Raw genomic sequence first — 18,626 nt, 5'->3', positions numbered from 1 at the left:
TGAGTGCAAGGAGAGGATCAAACCAATCTCATCTAAAGTTTCTCTGTACCCCACTGAAATTAATCTAGTTTTGTACTTGCCAAGGAAACAGTTACTACTGCTTTTGTGTGTGTGTGGTCAGAAGAGTTAGTTTGAATTAGTTTTGATACAAAGACTGATTCTGTTAGTAACCACTAATGATTTTAACATGCCATGCTTAGGTAATTAACATGTAAGGTTGTTGAACACTATTGCTGTTATGAAAGTGTACTGGAATGTATATTTTTCAAAGTCCTCAGGGTTCAGTGAATAAGAAACTGGAAACCCGAGTTCAAATTTCATCCTTTGTTACTTGCATTTTATGTAGCTATGGTAACTTCCATGCCTTCATTGGCTCAGTTTTCCCTTCTGTGAAATGGGGGGGGATGTTACCAGCAAGATACATAGATCTTACGCGTATAGCGCTCTGCAGAAGTGCTTATAGTCACTGAAAAAGTGTTACCCCTGTATTAAAGATGAAAGAATTCCAGTTAGGAAAATCCTCATTGAAAAAAAAATTTTTTACCTGTTTATAAGGTTTTGTTTGTCTGTCTTGTGTATGTACACACACATGCTTTTTGGTCTGCTCTCTGCTGCTGTTACCCAACTACAACTGTGTGTTCAGTCTCAGATTTTGTTGTAGTAGAAAGTAAGTTCTCTGGACAGGCATGTATGTGTGAACTGAACTGTCATCAAGTGAAATGCTCATGTATGTAGCAACTTTTTTGTGCCCTTCAGAATGCCTATCAAATATCCATAGCAAACAGACTAAAATTAGCAGTCTTTAGGTAATCATCGCTGTTCAAAAGTGTAGTTCTAGTTTATCAAATGCTAATGAAAGTTGTGCTGCTTATCTTACGTGGTACAAATATCCCTATTATCCCAGAGACAACCTTTTTTTTCCCCCTCCACAGCTGCTACTTCACCATACTTTGGAAATGCTGTGCAATTTATAAGAGTTAATAAGTCTATTTAACAAACACTTAGTAGGAACCATTTTGCGATCAGGTCCTTTTCATTAAATTGTTTAGAAGAAAACATAAGTAACGTGTGGATGCAGTGCACGCATGTAACTCCAGCTTTGCTTCTGGGAGTTTGAGAAAACAGTATTTTTTCGATCTTCAATATGAGAAGACATCAGCATTACTTTTTGGTTTTGAACTTCAGCAACACCTGGAAGACCTGGGTGTTTAAACAACTCTCTGTTCAGATCACTTCAATATAATTCTTTTCTGAGGCTTTTGTTTCATAACAACCTCTATGCAAGGAAAGCTCAGCTGGTTTTAAAGTCAAATCTTGTGGTGAAATTTGCAGGATGCTTAGATTAGAAAGTCTTAGAGCAGGTTCCTAAAGCCTTTTGTCTTTAAAGTATGCATTGTCAAATGGAGCAATACACATAATTTTCAATCTGCTCTAAAAGGCATTAATTTTTTAGTCCCATCTCACGAAACTGAAAAACTCTTAATACATCTAAATTGAGATGTTTATTCATGTTGGAAAAACCCATGTTCCCATTTATAAGCTTGCTGTTTTTAGCCAGATTGGTGCAGTATACACAGAAAAAGAAAGCAGCACCATTTCAACAAAAAATTTTTAGGAGCAGCAAGTGTGGCTGTGGGCAGAGGATGTTAAATGTACATGCCTAAGCACATCTGTGGGCTTGCTTTTCAGTGGAGAATTAAAGGCTTTTTGCATGGTTGAAGGTCTGAACTACTCTTTCCAAAACTTGAGCTGCCATGGCTATGAAAATAACCTTCCAAATATGATACAAGTATAAACTGAGAAAGTTTTGTGTTTCCTATAGTTTCAGGAATTTTGCTGGACGATCTTTTCTCTGTTAGCAAATGGACCAAACTTTGAGTGGTTTTATTGCTGTTTGTAATGTGTCTTGTAGGACAATACGATGTTTGTCATGCCAGTTTACCCTTTGCTCATGAAGTCTGCGTAAAAATAGAAACAGATACTGGTGCTACTTCTTCCTGAATTTGGGGGAAGTAGTGAAGTAGCTGAGACTGTCCATTTGTCTAGTCCTCCTTCCTTGCTACTCCTACAATTTCTTTTGTTACAGGTTCACCACCACCACCTCTTTAGCTAAACCTGGGAAAAGATCTTATCCATGTAGTGTTTTTCTTGAGTTTGTTTTTTGTTTTGTTTTGGGGTTGTTGTTGTTTGGGGTTTTTTTTGTGGTGTTTTTTGTTTGTTGGGTTTTAGGGGTTTTTGTTTGTTTGTTTGTTCGTTCTTTAAATTATCTTCCAGGAGACAAGATTCAATACTGTTGCACTTAGGCAATCCCCTTTTTCCCATCACATGCAGATGACTTGTTTTTATTAGAGCAAAATCCTTCAGATTTCTATGTCTATTCTGTACATAACAGAACAGGAGAAAAACGTGACCTACTTCCATTCCTGCCCCCCCCCCCCCCCCCCCCCCCCCCCCCCAAGTGCTGCTGCTCTTTGGGCTGTTTAAAAGTGAACTAACTCTGGTGTCATTTGTCCTTCTAAAGGAAAATTGATTCTTTTGGTGTTAGTGTTTTGTTGCTATATAATCATACCATGTTTGGCTCATTGTATTAGCTTCTCACAAGCCAAAAAAAAGACCCTGAAAGGAAAGAGAGATCCACGTAGCTTCATACAGGCCTGTAAATGATATTTTTTTGCCTGGAAAAGAAACATAAAGTATATGGAGAGAGTTTGTATGGGAGACTTGAAAAACAGAAGCCACAATGAAGGCCTTTTCATCAATCTTTGCAAATTCAGTATTGTAAAAGGAAGGGTACATAAGAAAAATCTTATATGCTGCTTGCTCTTAACAAACAGTATTTCATTGCAGAATTTCCAAACATTCCTATATTCCAAAAAGCCAGTGAAAGTTTGAATAGATAATCCTGGATCTTTTACACACATCCAGTTAGCTGGTTGCATGACTCTTTTCAAGCAAATACAGATGTTTGGGGGAGGTAGGGGAAAGGTAGGAACTGCTGCTTTCAAAAATAGATATTATTTTCACTTTGTATTTTCTGCCTTTAACATAAAAGGAAAGTATAAAATTCATCAATTAGCTTTTCAAGCACATTTTTGTCTATTCTGCTATGAGAAGATAAATTATGTAGAATATCCTTCCCCCTTTAAAGTTATTTAGCTTTTTATGACTGAATTTCTGTACCTTTAGTTTGAATCTGTTTTGGACTCTCAGCCAAGAGCTGGCTTCAGCTGCACTTGTAGGTGATTAGTGCCTGAAAATCAGGCCATGAGTTGAAAGTTCATGATCATTCAGCACTTGCAGTTGTTGGTCATGGTGTTAGCTTTATGGAGAGGTTGCATGCAAGTGGCATAGATTTTTGTCTCTTGCTTTTTGTTTCTAATTTCCAGTTTGGCTGTATTTACTGAAAAATTCGTTAGATATGCTAACTGAAGACCGCAGAGGCCCAAAGTACAGCAGTCTGTTTCAGCTAGTGTTTGTCTGAGTTATGACTATGTGATAGAACGAGCAAATGTGGTCCCTTTCTGCTAGGTAAGAGGACAACAGCTTTAGCTAAAATGACTAATGTGAAGGAGGAAGAACATTTTTTTCGCCCTTGTACACATAATGATAATCATATATAGATAGGCCTTGGGCATTTTGAAAGGTTGACACTTCTACTGTAAGACTTGCGAAACCCAACACTGTTGTGTTTTATACACATATGTTGTGTATTATACAAGAGAGGGTGGAGATACACAGTTCTGCTTGATTTTGCTCTGGTTTTATTTCTACCAGTCTCATCTAAGTTAGTTGGAAGAGAATGGGATTGATTCCATAAAACCATAGTAAAACTTACGGATTTTCTTATGTTTGTTTTAATACAGTCTCCCCTGTAGATTCAAACCAGTTTAAGTAAAAAAGAAATACAGTTTTTAAGGAATAGTAAAAATAACTGATGGTTGCATCTACTGCAGATCATTCTGGGAAAGAAAACCCTTTAATGTTTAGTGTCTATGCCATTTATATTATATTTAGTTTTATAGTTGTTTCAGTGCCAGAAGTAATCTGCTTTAAAACTACTCCTAAGCAAAAACTCAGAGTTGTTCCTTTCTAGGTAATGCTGAAGACATGAGTGAGTTTCACGTTAGACTGCTGGGATGATTCGGTGTCTCAGACCAGGTTTAATCCTGACTGACATGAAGCTTGTCACCGATCATACCCTACTCTCTGGGTGAATGACACTAATGTGACTGGAATGATGCTACTGATGCTAAATAGAAAGTCAGAGTTGTTTCTTTCCTGTTAACATCAAAGGTGAGATCAAAGTATATCACAGGAGGTGAGGATTCTTCTTTTGGTTAGGATCCGGTCTCTTTAATTAAAACCAAACCAAAGTCCTCTTTATTGTGTCTGGAAGAAAATAGTTGCTTCCTTTCTGTGGCTGTCTTTTGGAAAGACGAAAACATACTTGCCTGTCAGATTACTCAAGTTTATTAAACATCTGTTTTGTGTCTTATGTAAACTTTCTTTCCCTCTGAATGCGTTCAAGCTTTGTGAAATATGCAGAGTTGGAAAATGTCATCTGCTTTCAGGGATTAACACCGGGTTTCTTAAGCAACAGGAGTCTCTTAATAGAAAGCACAGGGTGAGGGTATAATCCTTGGTAAACATCAGTTGTAAACATTTCATTTCAATTTGCTTTTCTCTCAGAAGAGAAGGGCTTCCTCATCTTTAGGTTATCTGAGAATAAAGACCAAATGGTCTTGGTCTATGACTATTTATCTTCCGTATGACTATTTAGCTTCTGCTGGAATTCGGATGTAGTACCTTGGCAGGGAGTTTCTGTGCCTCAAGTCCCAAATTTTCAGAGAGAAGGACTTCATAATCCTGTTGTGGCTCTGTTTCTTAAGGCTAATGTTCTGGGTGGGTTTTTTGTTTGGCTGGTTTTGTTTGTGTAGTCATATAATGGTGGTTCATATTCCCTTTGTGGGGAAAATGCCTTCTATTAAGTATACTCCCCACCAACTTCAGGCTAGTGTAAGTGTATCAGAAAAAGCTTGATATTAGAAAGTCTCAGTACTTAACAACAAAGATTACATGTGCTTTGTTATAAATTTGCACAAGCATTGTGTTACTCTGTTAAATTTGAAATTTCAGCCACGGTTTTATAAATGTTTAAATTATTTTCTGTAACATTTATGGGATATGGTAATTGCTTTGTCCTAGGTATATACCCCTCTCCTCAATATGCAATTATAACCAGTGAACAAAGCAATTTTATAAAAAGAGCATTAGACAGTAAGGCAATGAAACAGTGTTTTATACTTTCTTAGCCAGCTTCAACTTCAATTCAATATGAATTGCATTTTTTTCCAGTTTAGGAAGTGAACAGCAGGTCAAATGTCAGTTATTCATCAGTCTGAGACTTTCTTTCTTCTCATGCCTGAAATTATTTGGCCATCACTGTCAGACTATTTCCAATGAATATCAGGCATTTAAATATTCACTAATTGTCACACCAACCCTGTTGGTTCTTCTGAAATTACAAGAAGAAAAGCTTTTTTTTTTTTTTAAATAATTCTGAAACATATCAGTTGCGTTTTTCTCAGCAGAAGATTATTAGTGGATACACAGCAAACTCTGATTTTTATTTTTTTGTTGTTGTTGATAAATGATTAGAATGTCTTTGTTGAAATGGAATTTTAGTAGCTTGTGTTAATAATCTATGTGCTTTTCAAAACGGAAAAGAGAATAATCCACAAGCAAACTTCTGTAACCATAGGCAGCAGGCTGTTTAAACTGCTGATATCTTTGTTACAATGTTCTGTAGAATGAACAGAATAAGTGGGAATAAAATTTTAAGTGCCGACAGATCCAGTCCATTTTCAGACTGATTGATGTATTGGAAGATAACTGGGAAATGGATGTAATTTTCTGGAATGAATTAGCCTAACTTGTAATCAGGGAAGGCTTCTTAACTAATGCCTTTTTACTTCTCTCGGTTCAGCTGACTCACCAAGTCACGCACCAATGTGTGAGCTGGCACAAAGCGGAGGACAGAGCTGGCACAGGGAAGGCCAGCCGTGGATGAAGAAGCGGTGCGTGAGCGTTTCTGAACACTGCTGCCTTGACTGAAGGGGTCAGTGAAATCATGCTATTAATTTTGGTAACCATGTCTGTGCCTGTAAATTGGTTTGCACAGTACTGGTGAGGCTGGATGGATGCTCTGGGGAGGGAGCATGGGCTCCCTCCCCAGCTACAGGGTGTTCCCCTTGGCCAGCCTGTTTGGAAGTGGCAGCCGTCCAAGGAACAGTGGGAGGTGTTTGCCATCTCTTCTCTTCAAAGTGTACGTGTATGGGTGAGTGCGTAGCTAGTGGCAGAAGCAGAGGCTGATTCTGCTAGGACTATGTTTTCCTCTTTCAAGGGCGATAGGAGGGATGTTCTGCCTCTGGACAGAGGAAGGAGGGGAGCTGAACTGCCCACTGTGTGCTTCCTTTCTTTCCCCTGAGACTGGGGTTCATCTCTTCCATCTTTAAAGATTTTAAAAGTAGATGTCAAAGCCTTAGCTAATTACTCTTTCTGTTATAGTTAGGGTGAAAACATGGTACCTTCAAAAGGCTGTTCATCGTGCCTGTCTTGAGCATGTATTTTAGGATGAGATTAATTGCTCTCTGGAGGTGCTTGTATATCCCTATAAGGGGAGCATAGGGCCACAGCTTAGACTTCTTTTAGCATCCAGGCACCTAACTTGTTCCACAGAAATTCCTTTGTTTCCTTTTAGTTCCCAACCATGCCAAAGTGATATGTAAGTCTTCCTTGTACCCCATAGCTGTCTAGGTTGGATGTGCTGGAGTGGGTTAATTATACCTGATGTAGTGCTGCTTTTCTCTGTCCTAGTTGTAATGGAGAAGTTGCAAAATAAAGCACACTGTGGAGGAGCAGTGTGTTGGTGCTGTGCTGCAGTGGTGCACATGCATGCCGTGATTTACTTAAGCCCGTTCTTTGTCAGCACAAGGTGGTCAAGCTTAAGTTACTTTCCTTAAGCTCTGTATGAAAACAGTTGTCTTTGCTTCTGGCCATATGCTCTGGAGGGGCATAATAAATGAGCAGGATAAGCTTCTGGGAGAAAATAGCTGCTTTCCTCCTCCTGAATTGTGTGTGTTGTCCATAGCTAAAGAAATGCAGCATAAGTGTGATGCTTTGCCAAGAGCGGAATCTCACGTTGGACTTCAGGCATTTCAAAGCACACCCAGCTTATAGTCCTGCACTGAGCAAAAGATCAGAAAACTTGGGCTCATATGAAAGCACTACAGGTATGTGATTATATCACACAGCATGATGAATAGCCATTCAGAGCACTGTGAATTTCAGTAACTTAAATTGCAAGTAAAAGCTTATCTCCCTGTAACTTGTTCTCTCACCTGTTTGAGAGATGAATGAACCTTTATTGTGGAATTCCTGTGCAGTTGCTTTTCTCCATTATTTTGAACAGAATGGAAAGCTATCTGTGTAAACAAAGGCTTAAGCAGTACAGGATAAAAGAACAGCAAAAAGTTATAAATTGTCCATTCGTTTCCCTTTCAGTTCATTCTCAGTTGAATATGGTCGTGTGTTAACAGTTTTTGCCTGGTGATAACACAACCAGTTGAAATGCCTCTCTCCAGGTTTATTTGCCTACTATGGGTTCCTTTCTCTGCACCCAGCCTTGCTTTGCCTTTTAGCTTGGGATGTTAATTTTCTCTTTTTTTGCATTGGGATTCATGTCTGTATGTTCGTTGGGTCATCACCTGTGCTTTTTCTTTCCTCAAACCTTAAGTTTGCAACAAGCCCTCTTCCTCCCTGCCTCTGCAGGATGCCTGGGTTGCTCAGCTGGCGGAACCACAGCCATAGCAGCTACTGGAGGCGGTGGTCCCACCGGCTCTGCTGTGCTGGCAAGGATGCTTGTCTGACTCCGTGGTAAGACAGGCCACAGGGGCTACCCTGCATAAAAAGCTGCGGTTTTCACCAGTTTAGCTACAACTGTGAGCTTGCTACAAAACCGGATAGATGCTGATGCAGCTGCAACAGAGGGGAGAGAAGGGACGGGACAGGACCATGTTAGCAGTGGTTCAGACTTGGGTAAAGCTGCTGTGGAAGTACACAGCTGCAGAGGTGGGAGAGAGAAAAAATGTTAGGAACTCCTCCAACCCTTAAAATGCTTAAGAATATGACTTTATATAGGTTCATATTCCTTGGTTTTCTCGTTGGTATCTCTTGTTCCTTCCTTGCTTGGCACTAGAACATGCCACCCTATATTGCTTATCCTCCTTGTCCTCTCTGCCTCTCCACAGCTCCTTTGCAGCTGCTGGTTCAAATCCTTGCTATTGGTATTCTTCAAACAAACAGGAGATAGCAGTGCAGAAAGATGCAGGAGTCCTGGGTGTATCTCCTAGGTCTTCAACCAGCTTCATTCTGATGATGATCTCCTTCCTCAGTGCAGTATCAGGTCCTCGTAATACAAAGACATGTGTTGTGCTGTATAGGGGAGAAAGAGCTCATCACTTTTAAAGGCTGTATCTGCACTGCAGAACTAGGGACGCTTTCTGCAATGGCATAGTCAAATTCCCATCCATACCCAAACTCTGCAAGTGGGATGATCTATTCAAATTTTACCTAAGATGATTTGTGGTTTTAAAGTGAAATTTGACCAGCCTAAAGTAAACTAAAAAATTTACAGCTAGGATGAAGTGATTAAAGCAGTATGTCTTTGATTGTGGTACAGTCTAAAGGGGCTCCACTGGTTCCCAGGTTTAAAAGCCTTCAGAAAGACTTAGTAGTAGGCTGCTCACCTGTAAACTTGTCTCCACTGCTCCAGCGAGGTACCTTGACAAGGCTGTGATTACAATACGCATGCACAATTAAATGTTGCCTTTTGTATGCCAATGCATAAATCACATAAAAGGCATGGCTGAAAATGCCTGCCAAAGCCTTTGTACTCATTTGAATAAGGCTAGTGTGTTAAAATCGTTCTTGGATAAATATGTCAATTTTTGAATAAAAAGTGATGCATGAAGCATGCATCAAGCACCAGATAACTCAGCGAATACAAACAGCAATAGCAGAAGTAGATTACAATATCTCCTTTTCTTATCCCCATCCCCAAAAATGAGGCTTTGACTGATAGAAATTGCACAAACATAACGCTGCCAGAATATAAATAGCAAATGGTGAGTTATGACTTCGTGCCAATTTGCTTTTTGATGGCCTGTTGGCAGATGCAAATATTCATGCAGTGCACAGCAGCAGGCAGTTTTTCTCCTCGTTTCTTTCACTGTTACCTTCTCACCTGGTTTTCTGATTGAACCTGAAGTCCTTTCTTCTTTTTTTTCTTCAGTTTGCCCTGGTTCTATAATTCTGGTCCTGTTCTCATGCCATAATATCCTCATGTGTTTCTTGCTGAATTTATTTGTAATAATCTCCGTTTAGTAGACAGTGGACAGTATTTGTGTGTAGATGTTGCTTAGTATTCAGAGGCTAGTTCTTTGTGCATAAAGGGGGATATCTTTTGCTCTTAAACGACTTTTCACATTTCATTGCTTCATTACCTGGTGCAGATACTCAGTTTTATTCCCTTCTGTCATCTCACCCCCATCTAGCTTCTCAGTTTTGTCCTTTCTTAGAAAACATCCATCTTTGTATTCTCTGTATGGACAAGTTGTATAGCTCCTCATAATACTTAGTTACAGAGCTCTCTTTCTGATCTTTTGCAAGGAGCACATTTGGGCAGAGCAGCTATTACTGGATCTGGAGTGATTGTAAGTTAGGGGAACACCTTTCCTTTCTGATTACTGTCAGGGATAAGCCAGATCCTCAACCACTGTGCATTGTTTTAGGTTGACTGGAGTTACTGGAAACAAGCTGGGTTACATTATGTGATGATGTGATCCAGGGGTCTCCTCCAAGAGCATTGCCTATTGAAATTAATCTCGGATACTACAATTTTGGTGAACAGAATTGAAATAATAATAAAAGGGATTTTGCAGAATTAAGTTAATACATGTAAACTGATGTGAAAGAGAATGCTTTGACAAACCTTATATAAAAACATATCTTACAGGAATTATAAAAGGACCTTATCACGTAGTTTCTAGTGGTGGATTCACACAGATTAATGCTGCAACCAGAAATAAATGTAGCTCTTAGATGTTCCAGAGTAATTCAGAAACACCTCTGCACTTAGGGGCAAACGAAAACGCTTTTCACAAAAGCACTTGAATACTCATTCATGGTGTGATATAGATTGGAAGGGACCTCTGGAGGTAGTCTGGTCCAACTCTTCGCTCAAGGCAGGGCCAGCGGTGAGCAGATTGCTCAAGGTCCCTAAGAAACACTAACTGTAAGGATTCAGGACTACTGTGTGTTAGGATCTTTTTTCTGAGAGCCTTAGTTGAAGTTCAGAGTTACCGGTTGATCTGTCACTTTTAAGCCTGCGACTGGCAACTCTGAGGTAGACAGCTTCAGGTTTCTGTGTGGCAAATGGGTGTTTGCAGCTGTATCTGTGGGCTTATAAAAGAAACGAGGCAGTAGTCATTTTATAAATGAGACATATGTCATGAACTCTAGAACATAAGCAAGCTTGTCAAACCGTTCAGATTTTCTTCTTAGTTTTTTACTTCATGTTGAAGTCTAACTTTGGGTATATGTGCTTTGAAAGACTATGGAAGATTCTAAAAATAAAATTCAAGTAGAAAGCAGACGCTTCAAATGGCTGATTGTGTCACAACATGTTTAACTCTGTGATTTTGACAATCTCAGGAAGAGCAAGGTAGAAATATCAAGCTGCAGGATAGCAGGCTTTGTGAACAGGGGAGACTTTCATAACTGCAGCTGCTTTAAAAAAGTCAACAACCCCTCTCCCAAAAATCTTGTGAAAGCCTTCTGGATTCACACCAGCTGTGGAAGAGCTGTTTTCAGACTTTTTTTTTTTATGAAGTCAAACTGGCTTGCTCTTGTTAGAGAAATAGAATTAGGAGCAAGTAATCTTTTTGTTTCACTAACATAAGCTCAGTCTCGCTGTTGCCATTTCTTTTTGCATCTGTTCCATGAAACAATTAACTTTGAACAGATATATGCCTTTCAGTGGAAAGGTCACTTCTCTGCAGAGCATTTCAGGTCTGTACTGCTTACGTTTCATTACAGGGAAGATCGCATATGTGCAACTTAGCGAGGAGAAGTGACAAAAGGTTACTGAGGAAACAGTTCAGCATTTTCTTGGGCTGAGGGAACAAATCTTTGAGGTGTCAGTTAACACTGTTGTTGCTAGTTGCACTGAAATGACTGATTTCTCATATGGGTATAGCTGTGAAGTAAGATGGTTGTATGTGTTTTGGATTTGGTGGGGTTTTTTTTTCCCTTTGAGCTTCTTCTGTTTAGGATGCTGTGGGGGGAGAAAAAAACCAGAACTCAAGTCCTCAGCCTCTGTGGTAATATTTCACTGAGAGTTAATTTTCAGTTTAACTCCTTCAGCAGTCTCAGAGTTAATTCAGTAGCCACTGCCTGTTAAGTAATTGCTTGAAAATGGAACTTGTTCACCTGACAATGAAGTAGCATGAAAGGATTAAATAACTAAAATAATTAGCACAACCTAATATTTTTTAATCTGTTGATAGCTTAGGAGTTAACATTTAAATTTTCAATTTCAAATTAGCAATATATTTTAACAGAAGGTGCTCATTTAACAGGAGATGCCTGGCTAATTTGACTGTGAATTATGATTATTCCTGAAGATAAATAACTTGTCCTCCTCTCCTGCAGACATCTTAGCACCACTCACAGATAATTCATTTGTCCTTCTTAGCCATCAGATCCTCACATTGATATTTCCCAGGTGAACAGATTTTACCAATTACTGCTGTTTTCATCTGGGGGCATTTGAAGGCCCCAAAAGGCTGTCTAGTGGAGGTGCAAATTCCTCTGAAAAGGTCACGCGTGTGGAAGGCGATACCGTATCAATGAACTTACTTCTTGTAGAAATGCTCTGTAGACTCCTGGGCCCTTGTTGCCATGGGCTGAAAACCATTGCACTAAGACATGAAGTACTTGGGTATGTATATATAGCCCTGTTAACTCAGCAGGTAAGCTATTTTTTACTCTTCTTCATCCATCAATTGTACGCAGTATTGTGGCCCTGAAGAGCACTGTAGCCACAAGTGGTGCCCTCTCTGTGAGGGGAATGCCTTTGCCTTTGCTCTCAGGCTTCAGTCCAGGAGTGGGTTTCTTTTGCATTTCTATACGGGTAGCTCAGAGGACCAGAGAGTGACCTGGAGCACCAGGCCCATGATTTTCCACCTTCCTTAGTTTTTAGCTGGGTTTTAGGCTGTTCCGAGGAGATCTCTCTGAGATAATTCTAGCTTTGAGCGAGGACTCATCCTGACCTGCAAGTCAGTACACGCATTTCTGGTTTTTGGGATTGGGGGTTGCTGCCTCATCCTCTTTTATTTACAACTGTAAGGATAGCCCTGGCGTACAGCTGACGATGTGGCAACTCTTCTAGCGTGCCAGATGGTAAGCTTGTTGGCTTCATTTTCTTCTTATGTTGTTTCTGTGTACCCTGACCCTCTCTGATAAAATCACTTCATGGAAACATAAGTGTCCTACTGAGTAAGGCTGGCAGTCCTTCTGGCTTAACATTTTGTTTCCCACCCTGACACGTGAGCTGGCCCCTCTGCCTTTCTCTCGTTATTCCCCAGCGTCCAAAGTCCCTTCTGAACCTGCTGATGCCTCCTACCTCCACAATCTTCTGTGGCAGAAAGTTCTAGCAGTTTGCTTCTGCTTATGTAAAGAAGGTCTTTCTTTTCCCTCCTCTAAAGTGATATATTAGTTTCATCAACTGTTCCCCTAACCTCTTCTTTGTAAAGTTTGAGCAATTCTATTTAAACTGCATCACAAATGGGGATGATTATATCTTAGTGAAAAATAATCTCTTTGGTCATTGACTGACTAGCAGAGTGGCAGGTGAAGAAGATGGGTCTGTTTAGGGGAGGGCAAATCTACTTTTGGTGACCAAATGCAGGTGAGAGAGTGATGGAAAAAGGGTAGGATAGGTGGGAAAAAGGGGCATCTGAAGATGCAAATGTATAAGAAAGCACATTAAGAGAAGGGGGAAAGAATTTTTCTGGACTTGTATAAATCCGTAACTTTCCTGAACTAAATTTTTTTTTTTTTCTGTACTTGCAACACTGGTGGTCTGATGCATTTGTGTCTTAAACATCACAGCATGACACAGTCATGTAAAGGAAGAGCGCTAGAAAATAGCAGTGAATGCACAGCACAGTGTCAGAATTGGAAGCAGAATCCCTCAATCCTCTGTTTAATTGCCTCCTATCAGATGCTTACACATAGCAGAGAGTTAATGATGTAGCTCTTAAAAATTACTGCAAATTGCAAGTCTGTTACATTAATATGATTAATTTGAACTAAAAGCTGTAGCTAAGATACTGCTAAGGCACAGTTGTGTATAGAGCTGTTAAGTTGTATGTGCAGCCATAGCATAACTACCTGTTCCTTTCTCTCCATGTTCTGTAATGGCAGAAAGGGGCTGATCTGTTAATTTTATTTTTAGCAGTACCAATATAGGTGTTGGGAGAATGATCTTTCAAATAATATATTGAATGCAAATTACAGTGATCTAAAATATATTTGAGTAAAGAAAATATCTTCAATAGAAATGCCCAAAATAACCAAATCAGTGCAGGCCATTATAGATATCCCAAAACAATGGACACTTGACTTCCAAAATGAAACCTAAGTGGTAAACTTAACAGTAAGGTGGTGCAAATCAGCTTATGCCAGTTCCTTACTTTTAGACATTGCAAGCTGCAGCAGTTTGAAAAGAAACCCAGGCTTCTGAAAATGCAAGTGATAAAGAATGATTTGGGTTTGGTTTGATTTTTGAACCTGTTTGTCTGAGAGGCAGTTTAATGTTTTCAGTTCTCAGAATGTAGAAAGACTGGGGGATTTTGATCTCCTCCAGGAACTGCCTGCCCCAGCTGCTTGTGGGAGTTCATCTCCTACTTGGCTTCACATCTGCTCATTGCGTGCCGCTGCTGCCCTCATCTTCACACCAGAGCAGGAGCCCTGTGGTTCTCCTGGCCCTTTTTGTCCGTTCCAGGGCTCAGCTTCTCATTTCCTAGGCTCCTGCCCCTATTTCAGCCTGTTGCCAGCTGCCCAGCGAAGAGCTGCCATAGGATGCTGAGTATTGCTTGCCGTGCGAGTGCTGACCCTTAGGGAGGAGGAGGAGGACGGTGCAGTCTGGCTCCTGTAGAACAGGCTGTCTTCTCCAGAAGGGCAGGGAAATAAGGCAAGAGCAGTTGGAGCAAGTTTCCCAGCCTCCGTCTGAAATGACCAACAACGTAATTCCAAATTACCAGAAAGGTAGGCTTCCTGCTGCTGTGGCAACAGAAGTTCCAGCCCTGACTGAATGTGTGATTCATGGAGAAAATAAGGTAAGAACTGGCAAGGCTAGTCCTGCTTATTCTTCCACGCTTTCGTTTTCAGTTTCTCAGTGATGCAGTGATTGAGATCAAGACATTGAAAAGGAATGTTCATGTTTAAAACAAAATTGGAAATGTTTGGTTTTCTTGCATTCTTTTTTTTAAGAGAGTGGAAACATGTTCATCCTTGGTACAAGAAAGCTTTTATTGAGCCAAGCTTGAGCTAAGTATGACGAGAAGTCAATAAAACTTGTAAGTAGCTTGAAAGTTTTTCAAGTTTGCATGAACTTTTGTCCAGTGAGCCTTTGTCCTGGAGAGAAAATGTTTAGCTTGAAGGTTAAGATCAATTAGGTGACTTTTGATTATCCAAAGAATGAAGGGCTGTGTTCGTACCCTCATTCCTGTTCCTTTGCACATGGTTCTTTCATCCATTCAGTCTGTGCTAGTCAAGGAGGGAGAACTGTTTGAAGAAGGCACTATAGAGCACTCTGTCTCTCATCCAGCAACAGCTGAATGCTTTATGGAAGTATATTAAGTCCTTGACAGGAGAAGGTAGCCAGCTGGCTGCTGCAGCAGGATGTTCTTGTTCTCCCTCACAACCGAAAAGGAGAAGTTGGCAGAGCGCCTGCTGAGCTTGCTGGGGAAGAGGGAAGGCACAGACTCTTGCAGTATTTTAACAAGGTGGGCCATTAACCAAAAAAATAAAGCAGAAAACACACGTTTCAAGTCTGCCCAGGCCACCAACTGGAAAGTGGTAAAGGGCTGACTTTAATATGAGTAATTGCCACCCAAGAGCCTCTGTGGTTTAGGGTAGCTTAAGAATCTGCTTACTTAAAGGTTGCAAGCAAGTAAAGTAACTACACCAGTATTTGTCCTGCTTGAAAGAGCATGCAGAGTGGTGGTGTCTCACTGGTTAAAATAGTGTGACAGTTCTACAAAATCTGGAGTTTGGAGATTATTTGACTGTCCTTTCTTGTCCTAATGAGCACAGTTCAAGTCAAGATGTCACTGTGGGTTACTAAGATAATTGAAAAGAAAGGAATTCACATTATAATTGGCAAGTTCAGAAAAGAGAGAGCACTACAACAGTGCTCACCATTTCGTTATGCCAAGTTTTGAAGCAACATAAGATACTATCCACTCCATCATCCATTTCCAAAAAGTGAGCAGGTGAAAACAGCTTTAAGGCACAACCAATTAGCATGGAAATAGATATGTATTTTGGGGGTGGATGACCAAATGTGCTGAGGTACAAGTATTTGAAACAAACCAAACCTGAGGTCATTAATTTACAGCCTGTTCTTCTCTATATGCTTCCTTGAATGAACTCTCCCGAGAAATGCTGTGTAGATGCTCCATTGACTGATAAAAGTGAAGCTCCTCATTTACACACAGAAGTTGGTGGTTCAGGAGGAGTTTCCAGTAATGTAATGAAGGAATCCTACTGGCCTATATAGACTCAAAGGACAAACCAGATCTGGGTTCTGTGTTCGTAGATGCTGTTCAGTGATTGCCACCGTATTTTGGAACAGACCTTCTCCCAGGTTTGTCATGAGTACTGAAGATAAAGATGATATTAACAATAAGTGCAGAGCCCCATATGGATTTTTGGTGATGGAGTTTTGTGTACTCAAAAAGTATTTGAAACAAACATGTCATAGAGGTTCAGCCATTACAAGTAGGCATTCGGATAATACAGTTCTTTGAATACATAGTCATACTAAGCCTCCACATCCAAGACCCGGGTCACCATTTATGAAGATGACTAAATATCCATGTGGTCTGGACTGACCTTTCAAAAGGCAGGAAATACTGCTCTGAACTGCTTTGCACTAATTTTCTTTTGATTGACCTCTCGGGTGGAGTTGGAGAAAAAAAAACTTGAACGCTGGTATCAGTTTACTCTCCCTTCCCAAACTCACAAAATTAAAATAAGCTCTGATACTTTTGTGCTAATTCACAGTGAATCATATGTGTTAGTTAAAAAAACCCCCAACTTTTGACCCCTAAATGAACTTACGGCTCTGGTTTAAGATTACAGGTTGTTATAATAGGTTCTGGTTTTAGTGCTATCTTAGTCGCTGTTCGTCCACTTCACAAGATTAAAGATTACCTGGCACCGTTTGATGCAAATAACCAATCTGCCTCAAAATAGCAGAACCATACAGAGGTGGGTGAGCTGTGTTGTGCATCCGTCTGAAGTCTGTTTTTCCTTAACTTTCATTAGCAGCATGCACAGTCACACTGGAAGTAATTAAAAATATGGGAATACTTTATGTGTATAATGTAGATGTAACTACTAATTGATATGTTGAAAGTAATTTTGACTCTTTTTCAAGCATACTGTGCGGTCTTTGCTTGAAGATTTATTTTGCAGCTTGCAGACCCTCTTCAGCTACTAGTAGAGCTCTGTGGGCAAAGGTTGAGAGGAGGTTTGAGAATTTATTGTGCTTTTTCAGTTGCTCAGAGAAGAGGGAATGGATACAGCTCAGGTTTCTCTTAGCAAGTTGAAGGAATTTCAGCCCTTGTTTTTAGACTCACAACTGCTTGAGGCTTCAAAGCCGTGTATGTGTGAAGAGAGGAAAAGAGGGAAGGAGGAACATGTAGCAGTGCTAATCTTATGTTAACATAAAGTAAGGGTTGAAACCCCAGCTGTAAGAAAACATCTGCAGTAGCAGAGGAGATATTCAAAACACATGCATTCAATGCTCTTAGAAATAGGTAATGCATCATAAAGACCTTGGTATCCTGTTCAGCAGGATATTGATTGTACATTCAATTTTTTAAAAATCTGTAGCTATTTTTCAGTTTTACTTCCAAGAAAACTAGTATATTTTTAGTTACAAAATTTGTCCAGCAATTTTGTTACTGAGCAATCCGTATGTAATCTACAATAAGGAGAACATTTTAAAGAATTTGTGATACACTGAAAAACTGGATATAAGGAGAGAGGTTAACTTAAAAAAAAAAAAAATTACCTCTGGTCTCATTTGGAGGAAGAAAATAGGAAGCTTTAGTTGCTTATTCTTACTTCTGGTCCAAGTGCTGAGAGCACTTAAATCTCTCTCTCTCTCCTGTTTTTTACTGTGTGTGTTGTCAGACTTCTAATGTCTCCAGCTGAAAAAGGAAATTAAGCTGGAATCCCAGTTCCGTCTGTTCTTTTGTACAGTGGCACTTTCTCACAACAGGGCAGCTACTTGAAGCAGAGCAGGAATGTGTTGCCAGTTTGTCTCAAACTCTAGCTAACCACATGGGAAAAGCTCAAGAGCAGAGAGAGAAATCTTGGCCATAGTCTGTTTTGTCCGCTTTTGCACAAGGGCAGAGGAACTCACAAACCTGAAGAAGCACTCGTTACTGGGTACAGGAGCTAAAAGTGTTGCTTGTTTTTGAGAGGGAGGTAGCTCTGTTATAGACTTCTGCAACAAATCTAGCTCTGTGGGTTGCGTTAAAAGAATACAGTTAATAGGCAAAATAAACCTGACGATTATTAAAATGTCTCATTTCTCTCCTACAGTTAGGTAATCTGTTTTAAATTCCAGACCGCTGAGCAGAAGTTAGATTTTATATCAGTCAAACAGTAGTGTTGTATTAATGTGCTATTTAAAGAGAGAGTATGTGTTGTGTTAGTATATGACATTACAGGATCACAGACTGGCTGCGGTTGGAAGGGGCCTCTGGAGGTCATCTGGTCCAACCGCCCTACTCAAACAGGGCCACCCAGAACCAGTTGCCCAGGTCCATGTCCAGACGGCTTTTGAAAACCTCCCAAGGATGGAGACTTCACAGCCTCTCTGGGCAACCTGTACCACCGCTCGGTCACCCTTAGAATTTCAAGATCGTTGATGGCTGTACTGACAATCACTCTGCAGGGCCCCACATACAAACTTGTCGCTTTGGGGCATGAAGGCTGTGGTGGTGGCCAGGAAATCTCACTGAACGCGTTAGGTTACTTTTACTATTTAGCTGGTGAATTCTCCGCAGCAGACAGTCCACTCCTGTGCGCCAGGAGGTAGGGGATGAAACTGCATTTGCGCTCCTGCCACGTCTGAAACAAAGATATAGGATCTCTTATCGGAAAGGCTTCAAAGGCACCTATCATCAACTGTATAGAAACCTTTGACACATGAGCCAGTTCTTAGGTGAAACTAGGTGGACTGGATGCCATGCATGTGTTTT

At 40.3% G+C, this 18,626-nt stretch overlaps 1 protein-coding gene across 7 annotated transcripts in view; it reads left to right on the top strand.

The window, feature by feature from the left end:
- FARP1 (FERM, ARH/RhoGEF and pleckstrin domain protein 1) overlaps positions 1 to 18,626 on the top strand; it is a 210,979-nt gene that overhangs the window by 43,834 nt on the left and 148,519 nt on the right. The window lies entirely within an intron of this gene.

Source organism: Aquila chrysaetos, chromosome 14 (genome assembly GCF_900496995.4).
Source record: "Aquila chrysaetos chrysaetos chromosome 14, bAquChr1.4, whole genome shotgun sequence".
NCBI classification, from domain to species: Eukaryota; Metazoa; Chordata; class Aves; order Accipitriformes; family Accipitridae; genus Aquila; species Aquila chrysaetos.
The sequence above is the reverse complement of the archived record's forward strand: the minus strand, read 5'-3'. Positions and strand labels throughout refer to the sequence as shown.